Source organism: Tenebrio molitor, chromosome 4 (assembly GCF_963966145.1).
Source record: "Tenebrio molitor chromosome 4, icTenMoli1.1, whole genome shotgun sequence".
Classification (NCBI taxonomy): domain Eukaryota; kingdom Metazoa; phylum Arthropoda; class Insecta; order Coleoptera; family Tenebrionidae; genus Tenebrio; species Tenebrio molitor.
In genome coordinates this window covers 20,516,592-20,543,415 of record NC_091049.1, presented here as the reverse complement: position 1 = coordinate 20,543,415, position 26,824 = coordinate 20,516,592, and the positions used below count along the sequence as shown (strand labels likewise).

General features: G+C 34.3%; 1 long non-coding RNA gene across 1 annotated transcript in view; it reads right to left on the bottom strand.

Moving 5' to 3' along the window:
* Positions 1-26,824, bottom strand: part of LOC138128123 (uncharacterized) — a 145,630-nt gene that overhangs the window by 21,637 nt on the left and 97,169 nt on the right. The gene's annotated exons all lie outside the window — the stretch shown is intronic.

Sequence of the window (26,824 nt, the reverse complement as noted above, 5' to 3'; positions counted from 1 at the left end):
AATTGAACTATATTTGCTATGTTTGCGTTTGCAAGCCATTTCAGTGGTAAAACCTGAAACCTCAGAAGTTTTCAAAACGTAACTATCTACAATAGTAATGTCCCAAACTAAAGGTTGACCTTTATTAATTCATGGTAGTAAAGTCATCCCATCTGGGCGTTTTCCATCATCCCGAGACAGTCCGTTTGGTTCTAAAGTTGAATTAACATGAATAGAAGTCAAAGCCCGGTTGACAATAGAATTAATTTCAGTGTGTCTGGAAAATCTACCACTGCTTTTTGAACAACTTAGACCGTGGATGCCAATTTCGTCAACTTTCGTATTGCATTTGCAAATATGAGGTGTACAAAGATTACAACCCAATCTTAAACGAATACAAACTTGGAAGGAAGTGTTATCTAAAAGAGTACCAATATTAGGAGAAGGTATTGCATGTAACTTAGATTTTCTGCATTGCAAAGCCTTATAACGAGCCACGTCTCTAAGAGTTAAATTTAACTATAGATTAAAATATACGAAAACATTGTTATAGCAATAGGTAACTAAAGTAATGAAACATTTTAACCTACAGTTAACTTTAACTGGCGTTGGTGCAACCTGTCCTAGGTGATTTAAAGATTAAGTCATTGGCAATTATTCGTTTGGTATGATATTATCCCAATTCTTCTGAAATTGTGGGATTGTTGGTTTTTCGTTCTCAATTAATTATTAATTCATTATTATAAGAAGTATTACTAGTTGTATAATTAACCCGGACAAGATGGTGTTTTAATGTGTTTGGACTAATTTATTTATTTTTATTAAAGTAATTCGACAAAAATGTTAGTGCATAGAATCGGCTCTTCAAGTAATATTAAGATCGTGTTTTCCGTTTATCTTAAAAACGTAATCTTCATTCCAGGCCTGATAAGTACATATTGTATAGCCAGAGTCATTAAATCAAACGATCAGTTTTCGCCGAAGTTGTAAAACTTTCCCGCGCGATTTTTTTGTTTCGCTGGAGGGAACGCTTGAAATGGAGCCTTTCCCGCTGTTTACGCTATTCTCACCACTCCCGTTGATGTGGTATTGTTGATTTATTTTTGTACCACGCTTATTAACTGTCTAATTGGAGATGACACGAACAAAATGAAAAGTATTTTAGGACTTCCACCGCACACGTTCCACACCCCATTCCCCGTCCATTTATAAAATATTAAATTTTACATAAAATTATATTTTCGAAATTTGTTAGGCGACCCCTAGATACAGATTGGTACTGTTGAGAAACAAGAACTCCTTGAAAGTATCGTTGGATGTATAGTGCGCCCATAAAAGGTGGATTAAATCCGAAAAAATGCAAACAAACAATTTTTGAAAAAACAAACTTCGGACAGATCAAATTCTATTTTCTAGAAGACATATTTTAATGAGAAAGTTGATAAAATGTCATTAGGAAGCAATTGGCAACTTTCATTTTAAAGAATTTATATAGCAAATGGGAGCCAATACCTGTTACAAAAAACATGCATTCTCTTATACCTTTGAAAGGATATTTTAAATTAGGGGTCACCCGATTTTCTTTCATATTTAACAATTTTAAGAATGGGGTTTCAGCGGAATTCCTGTTGATAATAATTTAATGTTAACTTTGTCTTCGTGAACGTGGCACTCCCAGAATTTTATTGAATATTACCGTAAAATGATTAAAATATCCGGAACTGCAGCATCCTATGTATTTAATTACCGAATTAAAGGATTTCTCTTTGACAATGTACAAACTTGAAAAATTGCCAATCCGGAAGTGTAGCGTTCGAGGATAAAGAAAAAAAAAAGTGTCTGTCATCCACACGATAATGAAAAAAAATAAAAATAAAAAAAAATCGCCTGCACCAAAGAGATGTTCTACATGCTAATTACAATATTATAGGCTTTTTTAAAAAGGCTCAGAAATGCCAGCATAGTCTGTAACACAATTTCCAATAGAACATAACCTTACAAGTGATATCACGTAAAGGTACTTTTGAGGAACACGAATTCCCCAAAAGTACCTTTGCGGGAATTGAAGAATGATCCGGAATCCAGCTTATTGTGATAATTTCAAAGAATGTTGAGTATTTTTTAATCACCAATCAAGTAAAATCGGTTATAAAAATATTTTGCCAAATACTAGAGGGGTTACCAGATTCCGTTTCATATTTTAGATTTTTACGAATGGGGTTGCAGCGGGATTCCTATTGATAATAATTTAATGACAACTTTATCTTCAAAATAATTAGGACTTTTTGAAAAGGTTCAGAAAGCCCAGCATAGTCTGTAACACAATTTCCAAATGAACATAACCTTAAAATTGATATCACGTAAAGGTACTTTTGAGGAACACAAATTCCCCAAAAGTACCTTTGCGGGAATTGAAGAATGATTCGGAATCCGGCTTGTTTATTCGTTTGTGATTGGGATAATTTCAAGGAATTTTGAGTATTTTTTAATCACCAATCAAGTAAAATCGGTTATAAAAATATTTCGCCAAATACTAGAGGGGTCACCCGATTCCGTTTCATATTTTACAATTTTACGAATGGGGTTGCAGCGGGATTTCTATTGATAATAATTTAATGACAACTTTGTCTTCAAAATAATTAGGTCTTTTTAAAAACGCTCAGAAAGGCCAGAATAGTCTGTAACATCATTTCCAACTGAAGATACTCCTAAAACGCATATCACGAAAAGGTACTTTTGAGGAACACGAATTCCCCAAAAGTACCTTTGCGGGAATTGAAGAATAATTCGGAATCCGGCTTTTTTATTCGTTTGTGATTTGGATAATTTCAAGGAATTTTGAGTATTTTTTAATCACCAATCAAGTAAAATCGGTTATAAAAATATTTCACCAAATACTAGAGGGGTCACCCTATTCCGTTTCATATTTTACATTTTTACGAATGGGGTTGCAGCGGGATTCCTATTGATAACAATTTAATGACAACTTTGTCTTCAAAATAATTAGGACTTTTTAAAAAGGTTCCGAAAGGCCAGCATAGTCTGTAACACAATTTCCAATAGAACAGATATCACGTAAAGGTACTTTTGAGGAACACGAATTCCCCAAAAGTACCTTTTCGGGAATTGAAGAATGATTCGGAATCCGGCTTGATTATTCGTTTGTGATTGGGATCATTTCAAGGAATTTTGAGTATTTTTAAATCACCAATCAAGTAAAATCGGTTATAAAAATATTTCACCAAATACTAGAGGGGTCACCCGATTCCGTTTCATATTTTACATTTTTACGAATGGGGTTGCAGCGGGATTCCTATTGATAATAATTTAATGACAACTTTGTCTTCAAAATAATTAGGACTTTTTAAAGTTCAGAAATGCCAGCATAGTCTGTAACACAATTTTCAATAGAACAGATATCACGTAAAGGTACTTTTGAGGAACACGAATTCCCCAAAAGGACCTTTGCGGGAATTGAAAAATTATTCGGAATCCGGCTTGTTTATACGTTTATGATTGGGATAATTTCAGGGAGTTTTGAGTATTTTTTAATCACCAATCAAGTAAAATCGGTTATAAAAATATTTCACCAAATCCTAGAGGGGTGACCCTATTCCGTTTCATATTTTACATTTTTACGAATGGGGTTACAGCGGGATTCCTATTGATAATAATTTAATGACAACTTTGTCTTCAAAATAATCAGGACTTTTTAAAAAGGTTCAGAAAGCCCAGCACAGTCTGTAACACAATTTCCAATAGAACATAACCTTAAAATTGATATCACGTAAAGGTACTTTTGAGGAACACGAATTCCCCAAAATTAACTTTGCGGGAATTGAAGAATTATTCGGAATCCAGCTTGTTTATTCTTTTGTGATTGGGATAATTTCAAGGAATTTTGAATATTTTTTAATCACCAATCAAGTAAAATCGGTTATAAAAATATTTCGCCAAATACTAGAGGGGTCACCAGATTCCGTTTCATAATTTACATTTTTACGAATGGGGTTGCAGCGGGATTCCTATTGATAATAATTTAATGACAACTTAGTCTTCAAAATAATTAGGACTTTTTAAAAAGGTTCAGAAAGGCCAGCATAGTCTGTAACACAATTTCCACTAGAACATAACCTTAAAATTGATATCACGTAAAGGTACTTTTGAGGAACACGAATTCCCCAAAAGTACCTTTGCGGGAATTGAAGAATGATTCGGAATTCGGCATTTTTATTCGTTTGTGATTTGGATAATTGGAAGGAATTTTGAGTATTTTTTAATTACCAATCCAGTAAAATCGGTTATAAAAATATTTCACCAAATACTAGGGGGGTCACCCGATTCCGTTTCATATTTTACATTTTTACGAATGGAGTTGCAGCGGGATTCCTATTGATAATAATTTAATGACAACTTTGTCTTCAAAATAATTAGGAATTTTTAAAAAGGTTCAGAAAGCCCAGCATAGTCTGTAACGCAATTTCCAAGAGAACATAACCTTAAAATTGATATCACGTAAAGGTACTTTTGAGGAGCACGAATTCCCCAAAAGGACCTTTGCGGGAATTGAAGAATTATTCGGAATCCGGCTTGTTTATACGTTTATGATTGGGATAATTTCAAGGAGTTTTGAGTATTTTTAAATCACCAATTAAGTAAAATCGGTTATAAAAATATTTCGCCAAATACTAGAGGGGTCACCCGATTCCGTTTCATATTTTACATTTTTACGAATGGGGTTGCAGCGGGATTCCTATTGATAATAATTTAATGAGAACTTTGTCTTCAAAATAATTAGGACTTTTTAAAGTTCAGAAATGCCAGCATAGTCTGTAACACAATTTCCAATAGAACAGATATCACGTAAAGGTACTTTTGAGGAACACGAATTCCCCAAAAGGACCTTTGCGGGAATTGAAAAATTATTCGGAATCCGGCTTGTTTATACGTTTATGATTGGGATAATTTCAGGGAGTTTTGAGTATTTTTTAATCACCAATCAAGTAAAATCGGTTATAAAAATATTTCACCAAATCCTAGAGGGGTGACCCTATTCCGTTTCATATTTTACATTTTTACGAATGGAGTTGCAGCGGGATTCCTATTGATAATAATTTAATGACAACTTTGTCTTCAAAATAATTAGGAATTTTTAAAAAGGTTCAGAAAGCCCAGCATAGTCTGTAACGCAATTTCCAATAGAACATAACCTTAAAATTGATATCACGTAAAGGTACTTTTGAGGAACACGAATTCCCCAAAAATACCTTTTCGGGAATTGAAGAATGATTCGGAATCCGGCTTGATTATTCGTTTGTGATTGGGATCATTTCAAGGAATTTTGAGTATTTTTAAATCACCAATCAAGTAAAATCGGTTATAAAAATATTTCACCAAATACTAGAGGGGTCACCCGATTCCGTTTCATATTTTACATTTTTACGAATGGGGTTGCAGCGGGATTCCTATTGATAATAATTTAATGACAACTTTGTCTTCAAAATAATTAGGACTTTTTAAAGTTCAGAAATGCCAGCATAGTCTGTAACACAATTTTCAATAGAACAGATATCACGTAAAGGTACTTTTGAGGAACACGAATTCCCCAAAAGGACCTTTGCGGGAATTGAAAAATTATTCGGAATCCGGCTTGTTTATACGTTTATGATTGGGATAATTTCAGGGAGTTTTGAGTATTTTTTAATCACCAATCAAGTAAAATCGGTTATAAAAATATTTCACCAAATCCTAGAGGGGTGACCCTATTCCGTTTCATATTTTACATTTTTACGAATGGGGTTACAGCGGGATTCCTATTGATAATAATTTAATGACAACTTTGTCTTCAAAATAATTAGGAATTTTTAAAAAGGTTCAGAAAGCCGAGCATAGTCTGTAACGCAATTTCCAATAGAACATAACCTTAAAATTGATATCACGTAAAGGTACTTTTGAGGAGCACGAATTCCCCAAAAGGACCTTTGCGGGAATTGAAGAATTATTCGGAATCCGGCTTGTTTATACGTTTATGATTGGGATAATTTCAAGGAGTTTTGAGTATTTTTTAATCACCAATTAAGTAAAATCGGTTATAAAAATATTTCGCCAAATACTAGAGGGGTCACCCGATTCCGTTTCATATTTTACATTTTTACGAATGGGGTTGCAGCGGGATTCCTATTGATAATAATTTAATGACAACTTTGTCTTCAAAATAATTAGGTCTTTTTAAAAACGCTCAGAAAGGCCAGCATAGTCTGTAACACAATTTCCAATAGAACATAACCTTAAAATTGATCTCACGTAAAGGTACTTTTGAGGAACACGAATTCCCCAAAAGTACCTTTGCGGGAATTGAAGAATGATTCGGAATCCGGCTTTTTTATTCGTTTGTGATTTTGATAATTGGAAGGAATTTTGAGTATTTTTTAATCACCAATCAAGTAAAATCGGTTATAAAAATATTTCACCAAATACTAGAGGGGTCACCCGATTCCGTTTCATATTTTACATTTTTACGAATGGGATTGCAGCGGGATTCCTATTGCTAATAATTTAATGACAACTTTGTCTTCAAAATAATTAGGACTTTTTAAAGTTCAGAAAGGCCAGCATAGTCTGTAACACAATTTCCAATAGAACAGATATCACGTAAAGGTACTTTTGAGGAACACGAATTCCCCAAAAGTATCTTTGCGGGAATTGAAGAATGATTCGGAATCCGGCTTTTTTATTCGTTTGTGATTTGGATAATTTCAAGGAATTTTGAGTATTTTTTAATCACCAATCAAGTAAAATCGGTTATAAAAATATTTTACCAAATACTAGAGGGGTTACCCTATTCCGTTTCATATTTTACATTTTTACGAATGGGGTTGCAGCGGGATTCCTATTGATAATAATTTAATGACAACTTTGTCTTCAAAATAATTAGGACTTTTTAAAAAGGTTCAGAAAGGCCAGCATAGTCTGTAACACAATTTCCAATAGAACATAACCTTAAGATTGATATCACGTAAAGGTACTTTTGAGGAACACGAATTCCCCAAAAGTACCTTTGCGGGAATTGAAGAATTATTCGGAATCCAGCTTGTTTATTCGTTTGTGATTGGGATAATTTCAAGGAATTTTGAGTATTTTTTAATCACCAATCAAGTAAAATCGGTTATAAAAATATTTCGCCAAATACTAGAGGGGTCACCCGATTCCGTTTCATATTTTACATTTTTACGAATGGGGTTGCAGCGGGATTCCTATTGATAATAATTTAATGACAACTTTGTCTTCAAAATAATTAGGACTTTTTAAAAAGGTTCAGAAAGCCCAGCATAGTCTGTAACACAATTTCCAATAGAATATAACCTTAAAATTGATATCACGTAAAGGTACTTTTGAGGAACACGAATTCCCCAAAAGTACCTTTGCGGGAATTGAAGAATTATTCGGAAGCCAGCTTGTTTATTCGTTTGTGATTGGGATAATTTCAAGGAATTTTGAATATTTTTTAACCGCCCATCAAGTAAAATCGGTTATAAAAATATTTCGCCAAATACTAGAGGGGTCACCAGATTCCGTTTCATATTTTACATTTTTACGAATGGGGTTGCAGCGGGATTCCTATTGATAATAATTTAATGACAACTTTGTCTTCAAAATAATTAGCAATTTTTAAAAAGTTTCAGAAAGCCCAGCATAGTCTGTAACACAATTTCCAATAGAACATAACCTTAAAATTGATATCACGTAAAGGTACTTTTGAGGAACACGAATTCCCCAAAAGTACCTTTGCGGGAATTGAAGAATGATTCGGAATCCGGCTTTTTTATTCGTTTGTGATTTGGATAATTGGAAGGAATTTTGAGTATTTTTTAATCACCAACCAAGTAAAATCGGTTATAAAAATATTTCACCAAATACTAGAGGGGTCACCCGATTCCGTTTCATATTTTACATTTTTACGAATGGGATTGCAGCGGGATTCCTATTGATAATAATGTAATGACAACTTTGTCTTCAAAATAATTAGGTCTTTTTAAAAACGCTCAGAAAGGCCAGAATAGTCTGTAACATGATTTCCAATTGAACATACTCCTAAAACGCATATCACGTAAAGGTACTTTTGAGGAACACGAATTCCCCAAAAGTACCTTTGCGGGAATTGAAGAATGATTCGGAATCCGGCTTTTTTATTCGTTTGTGATTTGGATAATTTCAAGGAATTTTGAGTATTTTTTAATCACCAATCAAGTAAAATCGGTTATAAAAATATTTCACCAAATACTAGAGTCACCCTATTCCGTTTCATATTTTACATTTTTACGAATAGGGTTGCAGCGGGATTCCTATTGATAATAATTTAATGACAACTTTGTCTTCAAAATAATTAGGACTTTTTAAAGTTCAGAAAGGCCAGCATAGTCTGTAACACAATTTCCAATAGAACAGATATCACGTAAAGGTACTTTTGAGGAACACGAATTCCCCAAAAGTACCTTTGCGGGAATTGAAGAATAATTCGGATTCCGGCTTGATTATTCGTTTGTGATTGGGATAATTTCAAGGAATTTGAGTATTTTTTAATCACCAATCAAGTAAAATCGGTTATAAAAATATTTCACCAAATACTAGTGGGGTCACCCGATTCCGTTTCATATTTTACGTTTTTACGAATGGGGTTGCAGCGGGATTCCTATTGATAATAATTTAATGACAACTTTGTCTTCAAAATAATTAGGACTTTTTAAAAAGGTTCAGAAAGGCCAGCATAGTCTGTAACACAATTTCCAATAGAACATAACCTTAAGATTGATATCACGTAAAGGTACTTTTGAGGAACACGAATTCCCCAAAAGTACCTTTGCGGGAATTGAAGAATTATTCGGAATCCAGCTTGTTTATTCGATTGTGATTGGGATAATTTCAAGGAATTTTGAGTATTTTTTAATCACCAATCAAGTAAAATCGGTTATAAAAATATTTCACCAAATACTAGAGGGGTCACCCTATTCCGTTTCATATTTTACATTTTTAGGAATGGGGTTGCAGCGGGATTCCTATTGATAATAATTTAATGACAACTTTGTCTTCAAAATAATTAGGACTTTTTAAAAAGGTTCAGAAAGGCCAGCATAGTCTGTAACACAATTTCCAATAGAACATAACCTTAAGATTGATATCACGTAAAGGTACTTTTGAGGAACACGAATTCCCCAAAAGTACCTTTGCGGGAATTGAAGAATGATTCGGAAACCGGCTTTTTTATTCGTTTGTGATTTTGATAATTGGAAGGAATTTTGATTATTTTTTAATCACCAATCAAGTAAAATCGGTTATAAAAATATTTCACCAAATACTAGAGGGGTCACCCGATTCCGTTTCATATTTTACATTTTTACGAATGGGGTTGCAGCGGGATTCCTATTGATAATAATTTAATGACAACTTTGTCTTCGAAATAATTAGGACTTTTTAAAGTTCAGAAAAGCCAGCATAGTCTGTAACACAATTTCAAATAGAACAGATATCACGTAAAGGTACTTTTGAGGAACACGAATTCCCCAAAAGTATCTTTGCGGGAATTGAAGAATGATTCGGAATCCGGCTTTTTTATTCGTTTGTGATTTGGATAATTTCAAGGAATTTTGAGTATTTTTTAATCACCAATCAAGTAAAATCGGTTATAAAGATATTTCGCCAAATACTAGAGGGGTCACCCGATTCCGTTTCATATTTTAGATTTTTACGAATGGGGTTGCAGCGGGATTCCTATTGATAATAATTTAATGACTACTTTGTCTTCAAAGTAATTAGGACTTTTTGAAAAGGTTCAGAAAGCCCAGCATTGTCTGTAACACAATTTCCAAATGAACATAACCTTAAAATTGATATCACGTATAGGTACTTTTGAGGAACACGAATTCCCCAAAAGTACCTTTGCGGGAATTGAAGAATGATTCGGAAACCGGCTTTTTTATTCGTTTGTGATTTTGATAATTGGAAGGAATTTTGATTAATTTTTAATCACCAATCAAGTAAAATCGGTTATAAAAATAATTCACCAAATACTAGGGGGGTCACCCGATTCCGTTTCATATTTTACATTTTTACGAATGGGGTTGCAGCGGGATTCCTATTGATAATAATTTAATGACAACTTTGTCTTCAAAATAATTAGGACTTTTTAAAAACGCTCAGAAAGGCCAGAATAGTCTGTAACATGATTTCCAATTGAACATACTCCTAAAACGCATATCACGTAAAGGTACTTTTGAGGAACACGAATTCCCCAAAAGTATCTTTGCGGGAATTGAAGAATGATTTGGAATCCGGCTTTTTTATTCGTTCGTGATTTGGATAATTTCAAGATATTTTGAGTATTTTTTAATCACCAATCAAGTAAAATCGGTTATAAAAATATTTCACCAAATACTAGACGGGTCACCCGATTCCGTTTCATATTTTACGTTTTTACGAATGGGGTTGCAGCGGGATTCCTATTGATAATAATTTAATGACAACTTTGTCTTCAAAATAATTAGGACTTTTTAAAGTTCAGAAAGGCCAGCATAGTCTGTAACACAATTTCCAATAGAACAGATATCACGTAAAGGTACTTTTGAGGAACACGAATTCCCCAAAAGTATCTTTGCGGGAATTGAAGAATGATTCGGAATCCGGCTTTTTTATTCGTTTGTGATTTGGATAATTTCAAGGAATTTTGAGTATTTTTTAATCACCAATCAAGTAAAATCGGTTATAAAAATATTTCACCAAATACTAGAGGGGTTACCCTATTCCGTTTCATATTTTACATTTTTACGAATGGGGTTGCAGCGGCATTCCTATTGATAATAATTTAGTGACAACTTTGTCTTCAAAATAATTAGGACTTTTTAAAAAGGTTCAGAAAGGCCAGCATAGTCTGTAACACAATTTCCAAATGAACATAACCTTAAAATTGATATCACGTAAAGGTACTTTTGAGGAACACGAATTCCCCAAAACTACCTTTGCGGGAATTGAAGAATTATACGGAATCCGGCTTGTTTATACGTTTATGATTGGGATAATTTCAAGGAATCTTGAGTATTTTTTAATCACCAATCAAGTAAAATCGGTTATAAAAATATTTCGCCAAATACTAGAGGGGTCACCCGCTCCGTTTCATATTTTACGTTTTTACGAATGGGGTTGCAGCGGGATTCCTATTGATAATAATTTAATGACAGCTTTGTCTTCAAAATAATTAGGACTTTTTAAAAAGGTTCAGAAAGGCCAGCATAGTCTGTAACACAATTTCCAAATGAACATAACCTTAAGATTGATATCACGTAAAGGTACTTTTGAGGAACACGAATTCCCCAAAAGTACCTTTGCGGGAATTGAAGAATTATTCGGAATCCAGCTTGTTTATTCGTTTGTGATTGGGATAATTTCAAGGAATTTTGAGTATTTTTTAATCACCAATCAAGTAAAATCGGTTATAAAAATATTTCGCCAAATACTAGAGGGGTCACCCGATTCCGTTTCATATTTTACGTTTTTACGAATGGGGTTGCAGCGGGATTCCTATTGATAATAATTTAATGACAACTTTGTCTTCAAAATAATTAGGACTTTTTAAAAAGGTTCAGAAAGGCCAGCATAGTCTGTAACACAATTTCCAAATGAACATAACCTTAAAATTGATATCACGTAAAGGTACTTTTGAGGAACACGAATTCCCCAAAAGTACCTTTGCGGGAATTGAAGAATTATTCGGAAGCCAGCTTGTTTATTCGTTTGTGATTGGGATAATTTCAAGGAATTTTGAATATTTTTTAACCGCCCATCAAGTAAAATCGGTTATAAAAATATTTCGCCAAATACTAGAGGGGTCACCAGATTCCGTTTCATATTTTACATTTTTACGAATGGGGTTGCAGCGGGATTCCTATTGATAATAATTTAATGACAACTTTGTCTTCAAAATAATTAGCAATTTTTAAAAAGTTTCAGAAAGCCCAGCATAGTCTGTAACACAATTTCCAATAGAACATAACCTTAAAATTGATATCACGTAAAGGTACTTTTGAGGAACACGAATTCCCCAAAAGTACCTTTACGGGAATTGAAGAATGATTCGGAATCCGGCTTTTTTATTCGTTTGTGATTTGGATAATTGGAAGGAATTTTGAGTATTTTTTAATCACCAACCAAGTAAAATCGGTTATAAAAATATTTCACCAAATACTAGAGGGGTCACCCTATTCCGTTTCATATTTTACATTTTTACGAATGGTGTTGCAGTGGGATTCCTATTGATAATAATTTAATAACAACTTTGTCTTCAATATAATTAGGTCTTTTTAAAAAGGCTCAGCAAGGCCAGGATAGTCTGTAACATCATTTCCAATTGAACATACTCCTAAAACGCATATCACGTAAAGGTACTTTTGAGGAACACGAATTCCCCAAAAGTATCTTTGCGGGAATTGAAGAATGATTCGGAATCCGGCTTTTTTATTCGTTTGTGATAGGGATAATTTCAAGGAATTTTGAATATTTTTTAATCACCAATCAAGTAAAATCGGTTATAACCGGTTCATATTTTACATTTTTACGAATGGGGTTGCAGCGGGATTCCTGTGGATAGCAAGTTAATGTCAGCTTTGTCTCCAAAATAATTAGATCTTTTTAAAAAGGCTGAGAAAGGCCAAATAGTCTGTAACATCATTTCCAATAGAATATAACCTTAAAATTGATATTAATTGATAAAAGTATCTTTTTTTAAAGTGAATTCACAAAGAGGAATATTTTTTTTTATAAAGTTGGCCGAAATGTAATGCGGTATAGGCAGAGAATTGCCTCACGTATTTTTAATTAATTGAGAGGCTAATTAATACTGCTGATTTTTTTCTTGATGTTAAGACTGCATATGCTAAGCAACTATTTTCGCTTTAACTTAAGTTCTTCGAAAGTCCCAATAGAGAATAAAAAGTTCTGAAATTTTAGGCAACCAATTTTACTGCGAAAGTCCTCGAAAGTCCTGAAGGTTCCCCAAAATTCCTTCAAACGTCTAGCTTTGCTACAAACCAAAAAAAACACCCCATAAGTATCTTTGCATACTTTTTTTGCAAAAATTGTCTTTTCTTTACTTTTCTTTATAAAAATGGCTTCAGGTAAAAATTAGATGAATTTTAGTGAAATCCTCACCTTCGTACGACAACGAATAAAAAAGCTCCCCGAAAGTCCCTTTCCACATACATATATATATTTCCGGCACTTGAGGGAAATGGATTCATTGTTACTGTAGCAGCTAGCTCTGCATGTTTGAAATAAAACTTTATTTACATTTATCCCCATTTAATTATTTGTCGAACCCCCAAATAATTAACAAGAGAGTCATAAAAGGTTTCTGAATATAGATGCTAGGCCAATGGCTTCCTTCGCCTTCCTTCGCCTTCCTTCCACACGCATTGTGCTTCTTTATCTAGCGCATTGTGGACTGGGTCATAAAAGGTTGTTGCACGTGCTTTTAGAGGGTACAGATTTTTAACATGGGAAGCATAGGAAATGCCATCTCCAGTCTTTTCTCCCTCCACGGTTGAATTAGGTTATATTTTGAGGTTATAAACTGCGTCATTGTCTAGTGCATTGTTGTCAGTTTTACTAGTTTGCAGTAGAAGAATACTCACACATTTTTAATCCAATTTAACAAAACAGGAAACTGACTTGAATAGACTATAGAATAGTAGGGACCGGGACCGAAAGACAAAGTGGCTGCTGTTAATTTATGCACCACTTAGATCACCCACCTATACAGTGTCTTAACCAACTAGTTTGTAACTTCTCAATGAAATTTTGATTTAAACCAAAACAGTCCTAGAACTAGATTGTATAAAATCTTGTACCTAGTTATTAAACCTTAGGTACTTTATTCGAATCTTTCTGCAAAATACACTGACCGGCACAAAAAATGACTTACTTTGAATTTTATTAATATAATTAAGTAATTCATTCTTAGAAAAAAATTTTGATATCATGTTGTATTGCTAGGTGTTATTTAAGTTATTCTTTGCCAAAGAATATTCGACAAACAAAACATTAAACACAGCACATAAAATTTTAATGAAAAAAAAAAAATTAAAGTAATTTTTTAGAAAAAAATTTATGTTATGAAAAATTGCCAAAATTTGAACAGCATTTTGAATTAGCATCTCGTGTTATGAAATTAAATCTTTTAACACGTAAATCAACCGACAAAAGCACAACATGGAAGTAGCGCAAATTTTCTAATAATTTATTTAAACAAAACAATTCGGTTGCCATGGTGACCATAGCACTCCCGATCATTGAAAATATCCCAATTTAACTACTATAAAATCCGAGCCTATTTAAATTAAACGGGGAATTTATCAAGGAGATTCTTTAAGTCCTTTATGGTTTTGTCTAGCCATTAATCCTTTGACAAATCTATTAAATGGTACTGGATATGGTTTTAATATTAGACTTAATAATACCACACTATCCAAATTAAATCACCTTCTTTATATGGATGGCATAAAACTTTATGCATCTAAAAAGAATCACATTTTATCTTTTCTAACAATAACTGAAAATTTCTCAAATGATATTGGGATGAGTTTTGGTATTGATAAGTGCAATCAATATGTCGCGGTCATTACGAACATTTAGAATATATAACTCAAGAAGGAGAAATCATTAAAAATTTAAATAGTGTCAAATTTAAAACTTCAGATTTAGAGCCGGTTGCAATCAACTAAAATTTAGCGAAAATCTGCATTAAGACTTGTCCCACTTCATTTTGTCCACAATTGTACATTCGGTCTGGTCCTAACAAAAGTCTAAATTTAAATATTTAAAATAATGGTGGAAAAACGGAAACTGTAATTTCAAAAGTTCTACAAGATATCGAAAAGGCGTCGCGATCGGCGTAAAGTGGAACCGAGCTGATTGGTCACTTTGGTCAAGTAAGGGTTGCGAAAGTGGGTTGCGCCAAAAATGATAAAACCGAATGCGGGACGGGAAAGAAGGCTTTTTTGATTCACTCGGGGTACGTTCAGTACTTCCAACAGCCATTTTGTGACCACGTGCTTTACATTTACAAGGTAAATTATTTTTCTAATTTTGTACATTATTTGTAGCCGCAATTTAATTAGTCAAACAGCATTTAGTTCTTTATCGTTCTAAAGTAAAGATTATATTATTTTATTTGAGCTTTTGATGACCACGTGACTCTTTAGAATCTTGAATTAAATTCTTTATCGCGAAGTATGTGATCTTCTTGCATTTACCGATTGGGGAAACGTGCTGTCGACAAGTTTAAATTATTATTAAAAAAAACGGGACATCTTAATTCATTATTCGTCGCTTTGGGACCTTCTCTCGGTTGGGGGAAGCTCCCGCCAGTGTCCTTCGTTCTCAATTAGCTGTTGGTCCGGCGTAGAGTACAAAGAGCCATCGCCAAATTTAGGTGGATAGTGACCCTTTAGGTACAGCTGACACGTGAAGAGAGGTACCCTTGTAAGTCTGTTAGAACCTTTGCCCTTTTTATTTTACCCTTTATTAGACCAGGCTAGACTGAGAGGTTCCAGGGCATCGCGTCGGTTTCAATTTAATTGGGGAAACAATTCAAATCTAAATCGGATCACATAGTTCGCATCTCAAACTCGAATAATGCTGTTCGCGCCATAAACTTCTGTATTTGCCCAGCTTAGTCATTTATCCATGAGTTAGATCCCAATTCGAGGGCCGCGAGTCAAATCTCATTGGGTCAAATTTCCACCAACTTCTGTTATTAAATTCATTTATTTATTTCTATCATTTGTTGGGACCAAACACAACCACACTCGATTATATTTGTTAAATAAAATTTAAGTGAAGTGTGCTCAATCGTTTAATTTCATCTTTGAAAAACCTTCCAAAGGTACGGCCTCTCGTTAGAACCTAATTAAGCTAAATAATAAATAAAACACAACGTAGGATCCATAAATATTTCTTTTCTCATTATTTTTGTTTCGTATTTTTCCGCAAAAATAGTATCCGAGGGAATGCTGCAACCAACAATACACCAAATGAGGGAAAAAAAATCATCGAGGAAAGTCAAGGAAGTCGAAACGTTTCAATACTTTCTAAAAAAAACGAGGGATTTCAGTTTTTGAACTAATGGGATAGGCGACAGTAAAATGTGTAAAGTCATCAATGAAAGTTAAGATGTATTTCTTTTTGTCATGGGATTCTGGAGTGACAGGTGCAAGTAGATCACTGTGTACAAGTTCCAGTGGTCGATTCGTTCGTGGTCGTTTTTCTTTGTGCGGGAGTTTCGTTTGCTTTCCACCTACACATACGTCACACTGAAAACTGAAAGTGCTTTTTTGTGATGGATATGCATAATTATTTTTTTGTTTTGTTCGTTATAGTCGTGAAAAAGTTTTCAGGAAAAAAAATCGGGACAATTACAAGGGAAAGTCGAAAAAAACTGCAAAAATTATAATTTTTGTATGCATTCTCGATCATAACTGACGGTAGGAACGACATATTTGATTAATTCTTTTTTTTTGTTCAATATGCCCCGGGATGGAAATAACTGAATGTTTTCAATAGAAAAAAATCTGGAAAAACTAAATTAAAATAATTCGGGGAAAACTGAAAGTACTTTTTTGTATGAACTCAAGACGAACGATGGCTATGCGTAATTCTTTTTTGGTTTTGTTTGTGAGGGTTTTGGATTAGTTTTCGGAAAAAAAATTCGGGACAATCACAAAGGAAAGTCGGAAAATTCGGACAAATTTCAATAATTATAATTTTTGTATGCATTTTCGATCATAACTGACAATAGGAGCTACATATTTGCTTGATGCTTTTTTTTTTGTTTTCAATTGAAAAAAAATCTTGAAAAACGCTATCCAGTAATTTAAAATAAAATTACTTACATTTGTTTTATTTCTATTCCAAATTTTTGCGTACAGTTGCGGCCGTTGAAAACTCAGACACTTTGACAACGCCAAACTTCTGGCTTTGTAAATGGTATTGAAAGTGACGTTTCTCAAAATGTCACTCAAACATTATCCACATTAATTTCTCTCGCAATGGCTCTTATACTCACACCGTCCCTCAGTCTAACACATTTTTGCAAATCAGGTAATTGCGGCATTTCAAAAATTACGGGCGATTCTGACCTAATATGTCAAATACTGACACTGACTTTATAATCCTTGATGAAAATCCTGTTTACGCTAATCAAATTTCGGAATTTATATAGAGTGTTTAAATCTTTCCTGTCTGAGATTTCAACGGCCGCAACTGTACATGCACAAATGTCATTTGACAGCTGATTATGAAATTGGGAATCAAACCAATCGGATTGTTTACTTGAACATCGATCTTGCAATCGAAATGTAGGTAAACATTGGGTGATTCAAAATAATTGTGGATAAATCTGGCAACTATGTACGGACATTTATCTGGCAAATGCGTGGGTGGGATAGAGTTGACATTTTTTGACAGTTCATAGTCAATCAATGTGTAATGGAATTAAAAAAATTAAACGCACGCTTATGAAATGTCATACAAATATCAACTCTATTCCATTCACAGAGTTGCCACATAAATTTTCGTACATATAGGGCATTCATTTTAAACGTTGGGTAAAGTTGTAAACTCAAAACACCATACATTTCGAAAGCGGCAAATTTTCATTGTATCGGTACCGTAAAGTAGGAATCCCTCTGTTCATATAAAACTGGTACCACGTCGTACTTTCACCATCTTATCGATGAGCAAAAGAAAAAGACGTTAAAATATCCACAAGAAAAAAAAAATTAAAACACATTTTGTGATCAGTGATCAAAAAAATGTAAAGAGATTGTTGATTTTAAATAATGTATTTGACAAATAAGATACTTAATAAAGAAATAAGAGTAATTAGTAAAGTATCCATTACATGTATCTTTTAAAGTAAGTAAAAAATAAATAATAAAATACGTAAACAAATAAAAAATTAATCGTCATCTGAATCAAATTCACTAGATGATTCACCAGTATTGGCAACAAATGTTAATGGTTTCACTTGGTCTTCTAAAAGTTGATCTCGATCCCACTATTCTTTAATTTTGGACCCGAATATATTGAACACAGTTTTAGATTCACTGAGTTTCGGACAAGTGTCAAAGCAGGCAAGTTTTATTACAAAACCCAACATTTAAAATGAATGCACTATAGTTGCGACCTGACCTGACCTGACCTGACTTAATTAAATTGTGACTTAAATTCTGGAACAAAACCGCATCACATTCCAGGGACATCACACATTTCCAGCATTTCAGCAGTGTAGAATACTGCCGATAGAATTCATCTCCCATGTAAAATTCCTCATTTTTACCTTGTTTACACATTTCCACTTGCTTTTCACAAATTCACAAAACGATCACAAACAAATTTAGGTATTGAAATTTGGACAAGTCTGTCGGGTAAGCTAGTTTTGAATAAATGTATGTATTATGTTTTAAATTGTCTGTTTTTTTCTTTTATTAGATCCTTTAATACCTACTCTCACTGGAGCCGCACAAACTTGTGGTACAATTATATAGTTGAATCAGATACTTTAAACAAGTACATACTTACATCAATGACCTGTACGAATCACCACTAGCCAGAAACCTTAATGTTATTAATAATCTCACAGAAGCAGCAATACTGTTGCGATACTTCGTGTCTTGTATTGATATAAAAGGAGCTACTTTATTTAACAAACAATGGAAGTCAGTTAAACTCATACTTGTAAAGTTTTTAAAAAGGGCTCCGTCATCTGCATTTAACTGAGACCAAAAACTTTCTTGGGATAGGTTTCGTTGTGAAAACAACTCTCTATTCCACCACCTTCGTCTTTTTTTCTTTTTCACTTGATACACTAGATATGCCGCAGCTGCAATCATCGTATCCGACATTTGATACGATTTAAACGTAAATGTTGCACTGATACTGAAGGCAATAATTGGTTGCTTGGGTATAAAGTCGCAGCAACCTGGTTTGTGCGACCGGCAACATCACCAGAAAATGTTGCTGGCAACATGTTGCCAATTGTTGCTTTGGTGTAAGGCCGCCTTTAGAATAGCATTGGCAGGGAGTGATTAAGGCGAAATGACGGTTGAGGGAGTACTATGACGTCACATTTTGCGTTGGTACTATACTTCTGAATTCACTAAAATATCCAATAAAATGTTGCTAAAAGTGCGTTGTTTTGATTGTGAAGTTTGACAGAAGACACATTTAGCAAACAATTAAGTCAAAGTTAGTAGTAATGGTAGCAGAGATGGTAGGTACTAGGTAGTAATTAAGGTAAGTAATTCTGACACCATGTTATATTGTTGTATTATGTTTAAAGGAATGATGTATCGACAAGGCTACGTTATCAGAGAAAAGACAAATGGTGGTAAGAGTTTATTTTGTTTGTAAGTAGAATATAATATAATACAGGATGAGCAACAATAACTGTTTCGGTTGGCAATAAACATTTTTACATGAAATTTTCAAGACTGTGGATTGTACCTATTTCGGTTTGTTTTATTGACACTATTGACAGCTGGTATATATTTCATATTTAAACGTCTTGGTTTTTGTATTCTTTTATTAATAAAATGGTTTTCTCGTTGGAACATGACATAAAAGTCACCAGAATTTATTGCCAACTCAATCAGTAATTGTTGTTCACACGGTATAACAGGGGGTCCCTGTTAATAAAGGCTGTTGTTATTATAAATTTGTTAAACCAGTCCTAGACTCTGAAACAAATGTATAATAACAACAGCCTTTATTAACAGGGAACCCTTCTACATCAATTAGTATAAAAGAGTAAATAACTTAATCATAAATTAACTAATACAATTATAAAGAAAAGTTACAAATAATATTAATTAGGAAAATTAGTAAATCATTGACATGGACATAGAATTATACATGTTATGTAAAGCAAAGTTCTACAAAAATATCTCTTAACATAAATCTAAAACTTCTCAGTGACAAACCAAAAATCTCAATCTTATGCAAATTAACTTCACAAGTGATATAATTATAAGTGTGTAAATATAATTGTTCTCCTTTCCTTTTTAGGCAAACTTTTTTGTGTCCTATTATGACGTTTTAATGTATGAAAGATACGTAATCTTACATACAATGACACAAGATAATCTTTTGGAAAATGTTGACAAGGATGTTGGAATTCCAGATGGATCATTTGGAAATTTGGTGATGAATATGTTCTCAAGTTGTGCCACGTAATGAGCAAAAGATTCATTTGGCATTTTCAACTGGCCAAAAGGTATGTCATCATCATAAGCTTTAAAATAACAAAAAAGAGTGTCCTGCGATAAGTTTCCGCAAGCAGTGGCATACTCGAAACAAACAGCGCAATTATGTTTATGCAAACATTTACCTATTAAGTAGCCACAAATATATCGTAAAATATTCTGCATCCATATGTCCCAATTTCGGTATTATGTTGAATCAATTGCCACAGGCTGGTATAATGGTTTGTGAAATTTTATTATATTGTGTAATTGACGAGATTCATTTATATTGGAGAAATCTTCAATGGTACTCAATACAGAGGCCAAATCAGCAGCACAATTACCAGCAGGATTATGCTGAAAATATCTTAAACAACATTTTTTAAAGGCTCTTTTAAATTGTATGCGTGTTGGATTATAACAATTACCACTTTGTTTGCGAATAGCCCCAAAGAAATGTTCAATGATGTTTTGATTGAACCGTCTGATTATTATTAAAGGTTTGTTTAAAAAATTGTGAATAGATACTAAGCTGTTAATTGTTATTTTCCAGCACCATAATGATTTTATTCTTTTAGTGACATCAGCCCCAGATGCATGTACTGTAACTAAGTCAATAAGTTCTATTTGCTTTCCAGTACCTGAGAAAATTGCTTTGTATGACATTTCATCAACTATGTGTCCTGTTAAATTATTAATATTAGAAATAAATTCTATTGTGGCATTAGCTGATTGTGGTAAAATATTGAGTGCCATTTCAGCCTCCATGCCAACAGCAACTGAGTGGCTAAATAATTGAGCTGCCAATTGAACTTTTAATTTATCAAATGGTCCCGGACAAAAATGGGTTCTCGTCAATTTTGGGGCAAATCGCAAACTGCGTTCAAAAATCGCGTTCACAAAATTGGATTAAGTAGCTTCTGTCAATCGCTTCTCCATTTTCAAGCAGAAAAATGTATTTTAAAAAATTATTTCCGAGAGGCTTCAGCAAATGTCAAGGATGAAAAATGTAAATTTTTTTATTTTCATCTAGCAAATCTGAATCAGCATAGAAAAAAGGATGCTCTGGCGAAATATTTAAAATAAACTAGCCAAAAATGAATAGGGAATTTTTCCATTTTGGAATTTTTTATAAATACAAGTTAAAATTTGTAATGAAATATGTTAGAAATATGTATCTATACACATTAAAAGTAACGTTTTAAATTTATCTAGAGTTTAAGAATACGTGGGAGGATTGGGGTAATTATTTTGCTTTTCAAGAAAAATTGTGGAATTCCCTATTCATTTTTGCCTAGTTTATTACAAAATTTACAATTTTACTTTAAAATTGATTTTGCGCAATTCCCCTACAGCATCAAAAATAAGTTTTTTTAATTCATTTGAATTGCAGGATTGACATAAACATAAGTGATTGGTTGCTTCCAATTTTCGAAAATACCACGAGCCATTATGGCGAGAACATTATTCGCTGGAAGAAACTCTTTTTTGTCACCCACCTGATGAAAACCTATAATTTCATCTGCCCCAATGTCATAATAAAGATATGCTCATTTCGTCAGCACAAATTACACATTCTAGGGCCTCACTTGAAAAATGTTTGGCTTTTAACTTCATTATATTAAAAACAATTGCATGCCCGGATTAATAACAACTTTTTCCGCCAGCCTTTGCAATGTTCTAATGGTTGGTGTTCAGTTTACCTGAACTTGGCTTGAGGCGTCGGCCATCTGCCACCCTACCCCCCGCGCTCGTGGTTATATAATAGTGGTAGTTTTAGAATAAGTTTTTTCACTTGCAATTTAGAGCGTGACATCAGAGCAAGCGTAAGTCATTTTTGTACACTCATAATTCAAAGCTTGACAGTAGATCAAGTGTAAAGTGTAAGTCAATCATGTATGCGAGAGATCGGCAAACATCTAGTGTGTGTCTCAATAAATCATAGAATAATTATTCGCCTTTGATTCACGCGCAACATTTTGGTCCTTCGAGCCGGATTTCTCGCATTATCATCATAAAACAAAGTGTTTCCACACCGTATCATCAAAAAAGAAAAAAAACCCACGACGAGGACGCCCTTAGGCAGCGTGAACATCATCAACGAGCAGCTTCACGACCAGGTCAACCCCAGCAGCGTGGACATCAGACTTCACACCAGTAAGTGCAGTTCAAATCCATTTTTCCATTCCCAATTTCAATCAATTTTCGGTATCAACGTTACAATTCATAAGTAAACAATGACTGCCGAAACACTTTCATCGTTAAACATAAAGCGAGGAGCTATAAAGCGCAAATTAACATTGGCTCAAAATGCTTTGCCAGATTTATCATGTTTAATGGAAATTCAAGAACGGTTAACAAAATTAAGACCGATTTATGATGAGTTTTTTGAAATTCAAATGCAGATTGAAGATATAGAAATCTCTCTTAATCAAACTTCTACTGCAGATCAAGGTACGACTTTTGATAAGGACTACCACAGTGTTTTGTCAAAATTACGCACTTTGGAAGCCCAACATAAACCACAAAGTCAACAAACAACAGTTGCAAATTCAAATTCAAATGAAGTAAATCAAAAATCAGTTCCAGTCAAATTACCAGAATTAACATTACCGTCCTTTGATGGTTCATATTCTGACTGGACCTCTTTTTACGACACTTTTTCAGCTCTAGTCGATCAAAACACGCAACTTTCAGAAATTCACAAATTTCACTATTTAAAGTCGTGCTTAAAGGGTAACGCAATTAAAACAATTGAATCGCTAAAGGTAACGGCTGAAAATTATTACATTGCCTGGAGTCTTCTACAAAATCGGTACAGCAATCAAAGATTAATTGTTCAAGAGCATATTTTTGGCATTTTAAATCACAACAATTTAAACAAACCATCGTATCAGGAATTGCGAAAGTTATTAGATACTGTATCAAGTCATTTAGAAGCTCTCAATGTACATGATATCACCCCACAAAAGTTCCGCGACGTTACTTTAGTTGCAATAATTTCGGAAAAATTAGATTTCGTGTCTAAAAGAGAATGGCAGTCTAAATTAACGGCTGCTAATCTACCGACATGGGATCAACTAAAGGAATTTTTAGAAAAGCGATGCGAAACATTAGAAACATTACATCTAATGTCTAACAAATCCGTTAGTCATGACAATAATTCAAAAAAGGTGAACCCTAAAGTAGTCGCGAATGTGTCGACTAACAAAGGCAAAAAATCAAATTCCGACAACAACAAAATCCTCACTTGTCCGTGTTGTTCGCAAAATCACAACTTATTTCATTGCGCACAATTTATCAATTTAACGGTAAAAGACAGGATCAATCTCGTTCATTCAAAAACCTTATGTAACAATTGTTTTCGCAATAATCATGTAGCATCCACTTGTAAATCGGAATATCGGTGTAAAATTTGCAAGGAATCGCACAACACTTTATTGCATGAAACTCTTTCACAGACAAATAATAATCAACAACCACCAACTGTTTTGAAAATAAATTCACATCAAGTGTATTTTAGCAACGTAATACTTCCCACGGCACAAGTCCAAGTTTTTGATTATTTTGGTAAAAAACACGTATTTAGGGCTCTTTTAGACAGCGGCTCTCAATTAAATTTTGTATCAGAACGAGTAGCGAAGTTATTAAAACTAAAATTACAACCCGTAGTTCTGTCAGTCGCTGGCATCAATCAGTCCCTAACAAATGCGTCAAACGTAACAGATATCAAAATTCAGTCGAATTATGAAGATTACAATTCAAATTTGTCGTGCGTAGTAATTCCTCAAATTTCCGAATTTTTGCTATGTAATTCATTTTCAACCGCGAATTTAAAATTTCCACAACACATCCAATTAGCAGATCCTACATTTCATGTGAAAGGAGCAATAGATTCATTAATTGGTGCTCAAGTTTTCTTCCAACTCTTGAAGCCTAATCGCGAATCTTTGGCACAAAACTTTCTTCTGCAAGAAACGAAACTTGGTTGGGTTGTTGTAAATTCCTGTTACAACAATGGACAGGATATTGCAATTCGAAATTTATGCCACTTTGTACAACCCGCTCTCGAACAGATGGTTAATAAGTTTTGGGAACTGGACTCTTTTAAAAACGAAACAATCATAAACCAAGACGACGCTCTCTGTGAGAAAATATTTGCCGACCATCATAAACGGTCGAAGACGGGTAAATACGTGGTCCCTTTACCATTTAAACAGGAAAAACGTAATTTAGGTACTTCTAGAGCGGGTGCCATAAAGCGTTTCAAATCGCTAGAATGCAAATTTAGAAGGGACAAAGGTTTTAAAACGGTCTATGCGAAAGTGATTGAAGATTACTTCCGACAGGGACATGCTGAGCAGGTACCGGCAAACGAACTCGACAATCCTTGTTATTATTTACCGCATCATGGGGTAACAAAGGAAGAGAGTACGACCACCCAATTGCGTGTGGTATTTGATGCGTCGGCGAAAACCTCCAATCAAAAAAGTCTAAACGACCTGTTGTTAATTGGTCCCAAAATTCAGTCAGATTTGTATTCCATTCTTTTACGTTTTAGAGAACACAAGGTCGCGTTCACAGCTGACATATTTCACAAATGTATCGGCAAATACAGATACAGCCTCAATATTATGATTATCAAAGATTTGTCTGGCGCTTTGACGAAATTTCAGAAATTCAGACGTACAGACTTAAAACTGTAACTTTCGGTGTATCGTCAGCTCCCTATTTAGCGATACGCACATTGCATCAATTAGCAAGCGACGAAAGACATAATTTCCCAAATGCATACGATCACATCATGAAAAACATGTATGTCGACGATTTACTAAGCGGTAGCGACAGCACGGAAAATGCGTTAAAGCTCAAAACAGAAATCTCCGAATGTTTGGCACGAGGTACCTTTTCTTTACGCAAATGGGCATCAAATGACAAATCATTGTTACCAAATTCAGTTGTACATACCTCTGAAATTAATTTAGATAAGGAAGTGTTAACCAAAAGAATACAAGGGTTCCATCCGTCTCTATTCGTCTGCGAACTCGAGTACTTTCGGAAGATCGGACAGCGGTACGACAGGGACCCGAGGCGAAGGGACGAGCGGAAGTCAGTCGCTAATGAACCGACAGTTGTCACGGACAAATGCAATACCCAGTATACTCATACTCTTTTCTCATTAATAAAGAAAAGGGTTTATACGGAGATATTCAGTTTTAATTTAACATCAGGAGTGAGATTGTAATCCACGTGCGCAAAAAGACTTAAGTGGCCCCAGGTGAAAGTGCAATACAGTGTGTGCACCAAACCAAGACAATGCCACGATCCCATTCGAGATCCCGGTCTCGCAGCCGGTCCAGGCGAAGCCACGCGAGTCAGTCCAGGTCCAGGACAAGGCGTGACAGCTCCAGGTCGTCAAGGTCCCCTCGGAGGAATTATGGACGAGAAAGGTCTTCCACGCACTGGAAGGGGAGCTCTGGAGATACAGAACTTAACAACAGAATGGAAGCCATGTCCCTGGTCGAAGTGGGAAAAGCTATTGTAAGTGGGGTGGATAAAATGATTAACCAAACCATACGCCGACCCCAGGTAAACAACTTCTCAATTGTAAACAATATTATCGAGGAATTCGATCCAAAAACCAAAGACGCCGACCTTTGGTTGAACTCAGTAGATGAATACGCGGTAATTCATGATTGGGATGATAAGACTACCAGTCATTTAGCGTTGAGTAAACTGAGGGGAGCAGCGGAAATCTGGTACAGAGGTTTACCAACGCGGTTATTTACATGGCCTCAATGGCGTGATTTTATTTTGACAAACTTTAGGCAAACGCATAATTTGCATTTGGCCCTAAAGGATATGATGGCGTGTACTGCAGATGCCGGCGATTCGTTGTACGACTATCTGTATACTAAACTAGCGTTAATTTACAAATTAAAGTTACCAATTAACGAAACACAACAAGTTGACTTAATTATGGGGGGCATTAACGATAACCAAATTAAATTTGCGGTAGAAACAGCACGTATTAATGAAATAAATGTGTTGGCAGCTCACTTTAAGAATCTAGACTTACGACATAAAGACAATTCTAAAATCGGGAAAAACGAAAGTACGTCAGGTCGAGATTTGTCTGATAAAAACGAGATTCATAAAATAACGAGAAAGAATACTTCAGACAACATAAACTTGACCAGAAATTCGGGGAACAAAAGCGTGTCGTCAAAACAACACAATGACTCATACGCGGCACCAGATGAATCGTTCTCCAGTCGCCGGTGTTTTTTGTGTAAGAAATGCGGACACATCAAACGAGCATGCCCGTTACTAACTACACAGCGTCAAAAATCAAAAACACCACAAAACAAACAACCCGCGATTGAATATCAAAATGTGAATCTAATTAATATAGCCGACCCAAATTCAAAATTTTTCAAAGATATCACGGTAAATAACGTTAAGCAGAAAAGCTACATAGATTTTGGAAGTCAGTGTTCTATAATAACTACGGAAGCGGCAACCCAACTAAATCTAAAAATAGAACCACTTCCCCATAA